This window comes from Elephantulus edwardii, unplaced genomic scaffold (assembly GCF_000299155.1).
Source record: "Elephantulus edwardii isolate Elephantulus edwardi_28Jun2011 unplaced genomic scaffold, EleEdw1.0 scaffold00026, whole genome shotgun sequence".
NCBI classification, from domain to species: Eukaryota; Metazoa; Chordata; class Mammalia; order Macroscelidea; family Macroscelididae; genus Elephantulus; species Elephantulus edwardii.
In genome coordinates this window covers 24,011,502-24,023,624 of record NW_006399776.1, presented here as the reverse complement: position 1 = coordinate 24,023,624, position 12,123 = coordinate 24,011,502, and the positions used below count along the sequence as shown (strand labels likewise).

The 12,123-nt window shown below is 39.3% G+C and overlaps 1 pseudogene; it reads right to left on the bottom strand.

The window, feature by feature from the left end:
- Window positions 1–7,018: 7,018 nt before the first annotated feature.
- LOC102860586 lies at window positions 7,019–7,777 on the bottom strand (annotated as a pseudogene).
- Window positions 7,778–12,123: the final 4,346 nt, after the last annotated feature.

The following is a 12,123-nucleotide window of genomic DNA, read 5'->3' as shown; positions in this document are numbered from 1 at the left end:
GAGTTTAGGGCTGTTCTACATAGGGTCGCTATGAGTCGCAAGCCACTCAATGGCACATAACAACAACAACAACAACATCATTAATATCACATGCCATCAGAATCTTGCTGAAGATTGATTATTTTTAAATGGCTTGAATAGTATGTTGATAGAGAACTGCCAGGAATTCAATCAGATTTCGAAGAGGCATCAGAGTTACCATTGTTGATGTCAAGTGGATCTTGGCTGAAAGTAGAGAATACCAGAAGGATGTCTATCTATGTTTTATGTGGAGGTGTTTCACTGTGTGAATCACAAGAAATAATAGATAACATTGAGAATCCCAGGACACTTAATTTTGCCCTTGTGAAACCTAGACCTAGGCCAAGAGGCAGGTGTCAGAACAGTGCAAGAGAACGATGTTGTTGTTGCTGTTAAGTGTCATCGAGTCATAGATGACTCATAGCAACCCTATGAATGAAAGACTTTCATTGTTTCTCCAAGTTTATAGAGTTTCCGGGGGCAAGCTATTTCAGAAGTAGATGCCACTCCTGCTGTCCACCATGGGTAACATTATGACATTTGACACATCAGTGTCAGTGTTTAGCATCACAGCAACCACAAGTTACCTCTGTACAGCAAATGGACAGACCAGTGCTCTACCACTTAGAAGAATGTTTGACAAAAAACAATTAAAACCAGGCGTGAGGGCCGTAGATTAAAATCACCCACTTTCTGTCCAGTAGGCCAAATGAGCTTTCTCTATGTTGTTGTTGTTGTTAACACTCTCTATGTTGTTGTTGTTGCCGTCGAGAACATTACACAGTTTAAATTAAGAAAGGTGTGTGCCAGGGCTGTATCTTTCCTCCCATACCTGTTCACTTTCTATACTGAGCAAATCATTTAAAAAAGTTGTATGAAGAATGTGGCATCAAGCTCAGAGGAGAGAATTCATCAATAACTAGCATCATGCAGATGGCACAACAACCTTGCTTACTGAAAGTGGACTTAAAACACTTGCTTCAGAAAAGCCTTCAATATGGATTACTTCTCAAACAATGAAAACAAAAATCTTTACTTCTAGGCCAATAGGCAACATCAGGATGGAGAAAAGCCTAAAATTATCAATGATTTCATTGTGGATCCACAATCAACACTCTTTGTACAAAATCTAAAGATGCGCCATATTGGGGAAATCTGCTATTAGGGACCTCTCCAAGGTACTAAAGAACAATGAGGTCTGTTTAAAAACTAAGATGTGTCTGATTAAATTAATGGGTTTTCAGTTGTTTCCTGTGTATCTCAAAGTTGGATAATGGATAAGGAAGATGGAAGAATTGAAAACCTGTGATTTGTTGTGTTTGAGAAGAGCACAGAATATTCTATGAATGGCCAAAAGAGCAGACAAGTTCACTTTGAAGGAAGTGCTACCAAGGTGCTACTTAGAGGCAAGAATGGAGAAACTTCATCTCACGTAGTTTGTGCATGTTGTTAGGAGGGACCTTGGAGGAGGACATCATGCTTGGAAAAATGAAGTTAGTGTAGGAGAGAAAGACTCTCAAAGAGATGATTGACTTGGTGACTATAGCAATGGGCTCACATTGGAGATGATGAAGATGGCATAGGATAAAGCAAGGTTCAAATCTGTTATTCATAGGGTCACTATGAATTGCAGTCAACTTGACACATAACAGCAACAATGTCACGCAGCATCATTTCCTCTAGATTCAACCATATTATGTAGTGTTTTGAGTTCTTTATTGTATCTAGTATTGGATAATATTTTATTATGTGAATATACTATACATTCTTTAACTGGTCGTTATTGATTGATTGGGTGGTGTCCATCCCTTTACCTATGTAAATGATGTTGTCATAAACTTGAGTGTGCATGTATGAATTCATGTCACAGCTCTAATTGCCTTGGGATATATTCCTATATACCTAGTAGTGAGATTACTGGAACAAATGGTATTTCATTTTCAACATTTTAAGAAAGTGCCAGACTGCCTTCTATAGTGACTCACCATTTTACATTTCTACCAGCAATGTCAGTTCTAGTCTCTCCACATCCTTGTCAATATTTGTTGTTTATGGTCTTACTGAATTTTGTTATTGTTGCTGGGGTAAGATGCTATCTCTTTGTTGTTTTGATTTGCCTCATGGAATACCATATGATCAAGAGCAAATGGTAAGTAAGAAGTTCAAGCTGCAATAGAGGCATTGGCAAAAAATAAATAAGGCCCCAAGAATCGATGGGATATCAATTGACTTGTTTCTATTACCAGATGCGGGCCTGGATGTGCTCACCAGTCTGTTCCAGGAAATTTGGAGGACCATATTGTTGTTAACCATATTGTACTGAACTGGCTGACCAACTTTGTTCCTATTTCTAAGAAATATATATATATTCCATCAGAATGTGGAAACTCATTAATATCACATGCAAACAAATTACTGCTGAAGATCATTAAAAAATGGCTACAACAGTACATAGAGAAATTCCAGAAGTTTAAGCTGGATTTAGAAGAGGCTATGGTTGCAGAGATCATTGTTGATGTCAGATAGAACTGAATGAAAGCAAAGGATGCCAGAACAATGTTTATTTATGCTTTATTGACTATGCAGAGGCATTTGACTGTGTGGGTCATAACAAGTTATGGCTAATACTGAAAAGAATGGGAATCCCAGAACACTTATTTATGCTCATGTGAAACCTATATCGAGACCAGGAGGCTGTTGTGTGAACAACCAAAGGAACACTACGTGGATTAAAATTCAGAAGGGAATGCATCAGAGTTGTATCTTTCCTTTATATCTATTCAGTCTGTATGTTCAGCAAATTATTTGAGAAACTGGATACAATGAAGAAGAATGAGGCATCAGGATGGGAGGGAGACTCATCAATAACCTGTGTAAGGCAGGTGACACAACCTTGCTTGCTGAAAGTGACTTGAAACAGTTGCTACAGAAGATTGAATAACTGTAGCCTTCAATATGGATTACATCTCAATGTCAAGAACACAAATGTTTATCACTGGATTGATAGGCAGCGTCCTGATAGATGGAGAGAAGAGTGAAACTGTCAACAACTTCGTCTTACTTGGATCCACAATCAAGACCCTTGGTACCAACAGTAAGGAAATAAGGTGATGCATTACACTGAAAAGTCTGCAGTTAGGGACCTTTCCAAATTATTGAGGAGTAATGATGTCAGTTTGAGGACTAAGGTGTGTCTGATTCAAGCCATGGTCTTTGTGATTACTTGCTATGCATGTGAGAGCTGGACAGTGAATAAGGATGACAGAAGAAAAATTTATGCCTTTAAGCTGTGGTGTTGGAGAAGAGTACTTAACATTCCATGGATGGTCAAATGAACAAATAAATATGTCTTGGAGAGGGTGCAGCCAGAGTGCTCTTTGGAGCTTCACATTCTTTGGGCATGTTACTAGGAGGAGCTATTTCTTAGAGAAGGACATGATGCTCAGAAAGTTTGGCAAAAGAGAGGAAGGAGAAGGATTGGCACAGTGACTCCTACTGTGGGCTCTAGTGTGTCGGGAAGTGTGAGGATGGCACAGGATAGAACAGGGCTCAGATCTGTTATTTGTAGAGTCCCTATGGGTTGTACTCTCGACAGCACTTAACGACAACAACAACAATATCGCACTGGAAAAGTCTGCATTCAGAGAGATCTCCAAATTACTGACGGTCAGTGATGTTAGTTTGAGGACTAAGGTTCACCTGATTCAGGCCATGGTCTTTTCAATCTTTTGCTATGCTGCTGAGAGCTAGACAGTGAATAAGGATTACAGGAAAAATTGATGTCTTTGAGCTGTGGTGTTGTAGGAGTACTGAAATATCTCTTGGACTGCCAAAAGAACAAACATATGTCTTGAAGAACGTGCAGCCAGAGTGCTCCTTGGAAGCAAGAATGGGCACGTTGCTAGGAGAGACTATTTCTTGGAGAAGGACATTATGCTTGGAAATGTAGGGAGGATGAGAAAGGAGAGAAAGACCCTCAACCATGTGGATTGGAACAATGACATACAGTTTGAGTATGTCAGAGATTGTGAAGTTGGCACAGGATAGGACAAGTTTAGATCTGTTGTTTATAGGGTCATTATGCATCATACTCAACTTGATGGCACCTCATAACAATAACAATAGCTAATTTGGGGAACTCTGGTGGCTCAATAGTGAGGAATTACGCTGCCAAGCAGAGGTACATGCAATGCTTGAATCCACCATCTGCTTCAGGGGAAAAGATGGGTAGTCTTCTCCCGTGTGATTTACTGCCTCTGAAAAACCACTGGAGAGTCAGTTATGAGTCAGTCCTGACCTGATGGTACTCCACAACAACAACAACAGCAACAACAAGAAGTCCTGGTGGTTTAGTAGTAAGGAGTTGTCAACCCAGAGGCAAATGAGTTGAATCCACAGGCTGCTCTGCAGGAGAAGGATGGGCAGTCTCTTTGCCCCCTTCCCCCCCGCCCCCGCCTTCTTTTTTAAATTTACTGCTCTGAAAACTCTTGGAGATCCAGCAGTGAATAAATTCCCACTCAGTGGTACTTAACAATAGCAAACAGTATCTAAGTAGCTTTTCTTTGTGTTTCTTTGCGGTCTCCATGTCTTTGGTGAAGTGTATCTTCATACTGTTTCCTGTCCAAGGCTTTTTTAGATGATCAGCTTCTAAAAGAAGCTAGGTGGGATGGTGTGTGAACCAGTGGATCCAGATTTAGCTGTGTCACGAATATTTTAATATGTCCTGCTTTGTTGTTAGAAACTGCGCTGCGATCCCGAGGGCACGCGGTTCAAGGCATCTGGTTGCTCAGAGGGAAAAGGATAGACAGTCTCCTCCTGTGCAATTAACTGCCTCTGAAAACCCTCCTGTGGGTCAGCTGTGGGTCATTTCTGACTCTCTGGTACACAACAAAAACAACTTTGTTGTTATGTGGTTAGGTGCCATCGAGACAGCACCAATTTTTGGCAACGCATGCACCACAGAACGAAACCCTGCCTGATTCTGCCCGGTCTTCACAGTCTCTGCGGTGCTGTGCATCCGGAAGAGGACTGTGTAGTCACATCTTTTTTGATAAAATGATTTTTTTTTTGGTCTGAGGATGACATGTGTGATTCAATATGAGTAAATAAAACACTACATAGGTTCTTGATCAATGATTTGTCTGAAGTACTAGCTGATAAAGCAATGGTCACGAAAGGCAAACTCAATACCTGGAACACATTATCAGTTTATCAATCATTATCAGGGTGTATTCCAAGTGAGAGAGGTCTGTTGTTGTTGTTCCGTGCCATCGAGTCTGACATCATTAATTTACTTACCATGAAACGGCTGGTTATTATTCTCAACAGAAACAAGAAAAACCAGAAAATCAAAGATATCTTCAAAGCATGAGAGAAATTAACTGTCAATTTAGCATAAATGTATTTCTAGGATTAAAGTTATTGATAGCAAGTTCTCTAACCTCAGTTTCACTGTACTAGAGGTCTACTCTAAAAGATTCCCTTATGTTTGGAAAATAACATATTCAATCCTAAAAATCCAAGTCAAAGAATGGGTCATAATTGAAATTAGAAAACATTTGCGATTGAATAATAAAGTAGTACAAGGTGTTGGTAAGTTGTACTTAGTGTATCATGGGCCACAGAGGAACAGATCTGTCTGAGAGGTAATGAAGCCAGGGTATTCCTTAGAAGCAAGAATGGTGAGATTTCTTTTCTTTTTTTTTTCAAGAAACCAATGATTGGAAGACACATTTAATATCATGAATGCCACACAGAAGACCCAACCAAATACTGTGAAGGAATACATCCCCCATTAACATGACAGTGGTCTTTCAGGATGTGCCTGTTGAATGGGATGGGGATTCAATTTCACAATTTCACTGTGGAGAGGGGATAAACACAGGCCCTCATTACAGCCATTATCCTTACACAATCTAGTTGTGAAATGAATGTTTATCATGCTTTGAGCAGTTCAGACCTGATTTTGAAAACCACGCCTCTATGTTTGTACAGTCTACAGCATTAGCGACCATTCAAAGAAGAAATCATTGATTAAATGCTTTGGTCAAAGGCTCAATCAAGTAATAGAGCCCCAAACAAAATGCTTAGTTACTTGTATGAACTACTTCTACTAACATCTATTAGTTGATTATCTCATGACTGTTAAAAGTTGTTTCTCAGCAAATAAACTTTTTTAAGGCAGTATTACCTCATTCAAGTTTTGACCCAGAAGTTCAATACTAATCATCAAGTCCATTGGCAAAACTAATATACAGGAAATCAAGAGACAAATTGCATTGGGAAAGTCAGCTGTCAGGGACATCTCAAGAGTACTGAAGAGCAATAACACCAGGCTGGAGACTAAGGTGTGCCTGATCTGGGCTATAGTCTTCGCAATTGTGTGCTATGTATACAACTTTCTATGCATAGAAAGATAATTGATGCCTTGAGCTGTGGTGCTGGAGAAGAGTGTTGAATACACCATGGATTGCTAGGAGAACAAACAGGTTTATCCTGGAGAGGGTGAAGCCGGGCTGCTCCTTGGAGTCAAGGATTTTGAAGCTTTGTCTGACATATTATGGGCATGTTGCAAGGAGGAACATCATGTTTGGGAGAGTGGAGGGATGGCACAGAGGAGGAAGACCCTTGATGAGACGGATCGATTCTGTGATTGGGGTGGTGGGAGTGAGTGTGTGGGAGATGGTGAGGTTGGCACAGGATAGAGCAGGGTTTAGGGCTCTTGTACATAGGGTAGCTATGAGTCACAAGTGACTCGATGGCACATAACAACAATATACAGCTAAGTAAGTCACTATGCGTTAGGAGTGATGCATATTCTATTTTAGTTTATATTGGGATTTTACATGTTCAGTTCAGGATTTAAAATATTTAAGTTTTTATTCCTCCAAACTGTCTGATGACGCAGTATGCTTCACTGTGTCTTAAGAAGACTTAAGATTTCTGTTTCTCCCTCTGTTTTCTTCACACAGAGACTTTTCTCAAGTGTCTAAGATTCCTAGAAGGGAACTGTCTCACAGATAGCCACGACTTTGGAACAGTCTGTTGCCACCAGGCCTCTGAAGCAAGGGACAGGGAAGAAAAAACAGCTGAAATACAAGGTTCATCTTGTAAGTTTTACATTAATCAATACAAGCTGTACAGTTAAGAATGTGGCTTTTAAAAATATATTAAAAAAAAAAAGAATGTGGCTTTTTGGCTAAAATAATCGAGTCTTGGTGTGGAATTGAGTATGTAGATGTCCCACCACAGCTTTCTCACAGTGGAACTGTCAGGGAAGTCTTGACTGGGAAATATGATTTGTTTACCTAACAGGCGTAAACTTTAGGCTCTCAGTTCATTTTGGGTTTGTTTCAGTCTGTCCTTAGTCTGTTCCAGTTCATCTTTCATTTTTAGGAAAAATAAGCTGATCACTGGGATACCATAGTTGATCTCAGTTGGGTAACACTCGGCTGTTGGACCTGCTTGAGGTACTGAATTTGAATAGTATACTCTTGCATTTCTTTTTCCTTGGTTGCTAGTTTCATTACAGGGATGTTTTCCCTGCATGCAGACTCTTGCTGCCATTGCTTCAGATTTCTTCAGGCTCCCTTAAGCCAGTTACATCATTAGAGTTAGATCTGTGTACTTGTCCTCCTAAAGCTTGCACATATACTTTGTACTGCTTCTATCTTAGAATTAACTCACCTCTAGCCATAACTCTGAAGTCTGTTTCACTCAATCGAACCTTTTTAGGAAGAGGTTCTTTGATGGTCATCTTGAATCTCTGCAGACGGCCTGCTGCCCATGGCACAAGCCAAGGCTGAGCGTCCATCATGGTGGCCAGGCCTCACCGCTCCTCAGAATGGTGAGATTTATTCTTATATACTTTAAGCACCTTGTCAGGAGGCACCAGTTCCTGCAGAAAGACATTAATTATGCTTGGAAAGCAGAGGGGCAGCAAAAAAGAGAAAGTCCTTTAAGGAGATGAATTGACACAGTGACTGCAATGATGGGCTAACGCAGAGACTGTGAACAGGGCACAAGATCAGGCAGGATTCATCCTGTTGTACATAGGTCCCCATGACTGGAGCTGACTTGATGGCACCTAACCACATAACAACCAAGTAATACATACTAAAAAATGTGAGACACAGCTGAAGTTCCTCTTAAGAGGAAATTTATTAGTTCTTAATGAATTATTCATAAAGAAGATCAGCTGAAAAATCAATGAACAAAGCATCTATTTCAAGAAATTAGAAGAGCAGCAATACAAACTCAAGGAAAAGTTTATATGAAACTCTTCTGGAAGAAAATAAACGATATGAGAAGTTAATGAAATAAGAAACAAGAATAATGAGAGGAACAATAAAGGAAAATTTGGTATTTTGAAAGACTAATAAAAATGATAAATTACTGTCAGGACTGTTCAAGACAAAAGAAAAAAGATGCAAATAACCAATATTAGAACTACAAAGAAGAGTCTCTTCAGATCTGGATGATCATAAAGAGAAAATAATACTATAAATAATTTAATGCCAAGATGGACCAAATTCCTAGAAAAATACAACTCCTGAAAATGGATACAAAAAAGAAACAGGAAAATATGGAAAACTCCATAACTATTTTGTAAAAAAATCAATTCTACAAAGAAAATTCTAGGTATGTACATTTTACTAAACATTTATGAAAGAAAATGCCAGTCTTACAGGGCTCTCCCAGGAATAAAGAAAGAGGGAATGTTTTTCAACTTGTTTCATGAGAACAGAATAACTTTATTTCCAAACCTGACAAAAAAATTACAAAAATAAACTACACACCTCAGTCTTATAAATCCTAAATAAATTGCCAAGCAATTAGTAATATATAAATTTTACTTTATAAGCAAATTAACATTTAAAAAACACAGTATAATTAATTATAAAACACTATAAATGACAGGGAACTCTGCAGATGCAGAAAAAGAAGGGAAAATATCATCTCAGTAGGTACAGAAAAAAAGATACCTTGTAATCCAATGCATTTCATTTCTGAAGCAAAGCATATGACTGTTCTCACTGAGTAGCATCGCAACTATAAATAGCTCTGCATCTGTTCATGTCCAGTTTTGCTGCCAAAAAGCCTCCAAACAAAACAAAACAAAAACCCAACAAAATCCTTTTTTTATTTCAGAAAAAAGGGTAGGAGATTATAGGGTTTGCCTCAAAATAATAAAGATGGTAGTTTGGAACTCCTAGAAATCTACTTAAGAGAAAATAAAACCATAAGGCCATGTTCTTGGTTAAGAGAAAAATCTTCACTGAGCAACTTAGTTTTCTAGAAACAAATCTTTATAGGAACTTCACTATAATACGAAGGCTGTTTGATGATCCTGGAATCAGACCTTTATGGCTCTTGTAAAAGATGATAACCACAGGCATCTTTTGTGACAATAGGGTTATAGTTTCCTCACAGACTGGACGGTTCATGGTCTTGACTGAAGGCATTTCTCCCATGGACACATATATATTCTGTTTTCGGAAACATGCTAATCTCACCAATCTAATTTGACTCAAGTGGGAGGCCAAGAGTACAAATCAAGCAATAGGAAGGTGCGGCTTGGAGGACTCTGAGCCACGGCACACAGACATGCACCAGGGAGCCCGGCTAGGAGACCCAGAACACAGTTTTTGCTGGGGAACACCCAGATTAAGAACAGGAGTGCCTGGAACCATAGGGGTTGTTTAGAGGTCTTGCCTCACAGAAGGGGTAAAACGGAGAGGGGGAAGGAAGGAGAAGACCAATGCTGACTTTGTCAGTTTCTGTGCCTTTGCATGTTGCTGCTCTTAATAACTTGGATATATATACACGTTGGCTTGTCTGTCATCTACTCTTTTGGATACAATGCTTGTCTTCAGATGCTATACTAAAGCAGAGCTCCCAAATTAAGACAGACTGGGAAGAAGGATTGTCTTTCCACTTCTGAAATTACAGACCTTTAAAAACCCTGTTAGCAATAGGACACACTTAGACTATTAGATATAACACTGGAAGCTGAACTCTCATATTGGGAAACACAAGAATGAGGAAGATTATGTACAAACAGCCACTGAAAATTGGAACATGGAATGCAGGAAGTATGAATGTAAGACAGTTGGACATTGTTAAAAAAATAAGGAATGCATGATTATTGACATACTAAGCATTGGTGACATGAGGTAGATTGGCATGACCCACTTTAAATCAGACATTCACAAGAACCACTACACTGGGAATGAAAAAGTGAGTAAAATGGTATTGCATTCATAGTAAAAAAGATCATTTCTAGATTCATCTTCAAGTACAAAGTTGTGAATGACAGAATGCTATCCATACTTATACAGGAAGACCTATTAATACCAACACCTAAAGCTGTAGAGGAGGAAACAGATTTCTACCAATCTTTGTAGTCTTCAGTTAAGGAACATGCAACTGCAGTTCATTAATAATTGGTGAGTGAAATGCAAAAGTTGGGAAGAAGGACCAGTAGTCAGAAAATATGAGCTTGGTGACAGAAATGAGACTGGAGATAGAATGACAGAATTTTGCACAATGATATATTAATTGCAAATACATTTTATAAAAAACACCAACAGTGAATGCACACATATACCTCACCTGATGTACTCTACAGGAATTGGATTGATTACATCTGTGAAAAGAATACTTGGAGAAGCTCAATATCAGGTGTGAAAAGCAGGCCAGGTGTTGGCTGAGGAGCAATCAGCTACTCATGTGCAAGTTCAATTAGGAGGTAAAGAAAATTAACACATATTCACAAAAACCAAAATAGGACATTGAGCTTATCCTACCTGGATTTAAAAACATTCTCAAGAACAGGTTTGAGGCATTGAACACCAATGAACACTAACTGAATACTAATGAAGACCAGATGAACTGTTGGATGATATAAAGAATATCAATGAAGAAAGGAAAAGATTATTGCAAAGACAGAGGAGGAAGAAAAACCTGGTTGAGGGTCTTTCTCTCCTTCACTGACCCTTTGCCTTTCTGAGCATCATGTCCCTCTCCAAGTAATAGCCCCTCCCAGCAACATGCCTGAAGTACATGAGACAAAGCTTTATCATCCTTGCCTCCAAAGAGCACTCTGGCTGCACTTTCCCCAACACATTTTTGCTTGTTCTTTGGGCAGTCCATGGCAACTAAACATGACAACTAAATTGTCAGTTTGTTGTGTTTGGGGAGAACATTATTCTAATTGGTTCAGCACTTGTCTGTCAGTTTGCTGTACTGAGATAACTTGTGGGTTACTGTTGCTAGGTGTTGTCAGTACCATTTAGATTCATGCATTCCCCATAAAACAGAATAGGACTTCCCCCTGGGACTTGCCAGCCTATTCATATTTACAGAAGAGATCAAGAGGTCTTTTCTCCTCTGGAAACTGGAGAGTTCAAACCACTTACCTTGCAGTTAGCAGCTAAACATTTAACCATTATGCTGCCAAAATTCTTTCCTTTTCCTTTAAGGAAGGTAGGTAAACTTCTACTACAAAGCAGAATTAGGAGCATAGTCCTTAGGAGTTTTCAGAAGTTACATTTGAACTTTGCCAAAATGTGTCATATTTAGTTTTTCAACAAGGATCTGCAAGCAAGGTTTTGACTAGGAAGAGAGCAAACTAAAGGTGATGGCCATGGCCTGTATCAGGCACTCCTTAGTCTTCAGGCTGACATTGTTGCTCTTCAGTATTTTGGAGAGGTCTCTGACAGCAGACTTTCCCAGTGCTATTTATATTCTAATTTCCTGGCTGCTGGTTCCAAGAGTGTTGATTGTAGAGCCAAGCAAACTCAATCTCTTCACCATCTATCATGATGCTGCCAATCGACCAATCGGTGAGAATCTTTGTTTTCTTGATGTTGAGCTTCAAGCCATATTGAAGGCTGCAGTCCTTGACATTCTGCAGCAAGCACTTCAGGTCCTCCTCAGTTTTAGCAAGCAGGGTTGTGTCATCTGCATAATACAGGTTGTTAGGAGTCTCCCTACAGTCCTGATCCTGCACTTCTCCTCACAGAGCCCAGCCTCCCGGATAATATGTTCCCTTTGGAGATTAAAAAGATATGGAGATAGGACACATCCTTGACGCACACT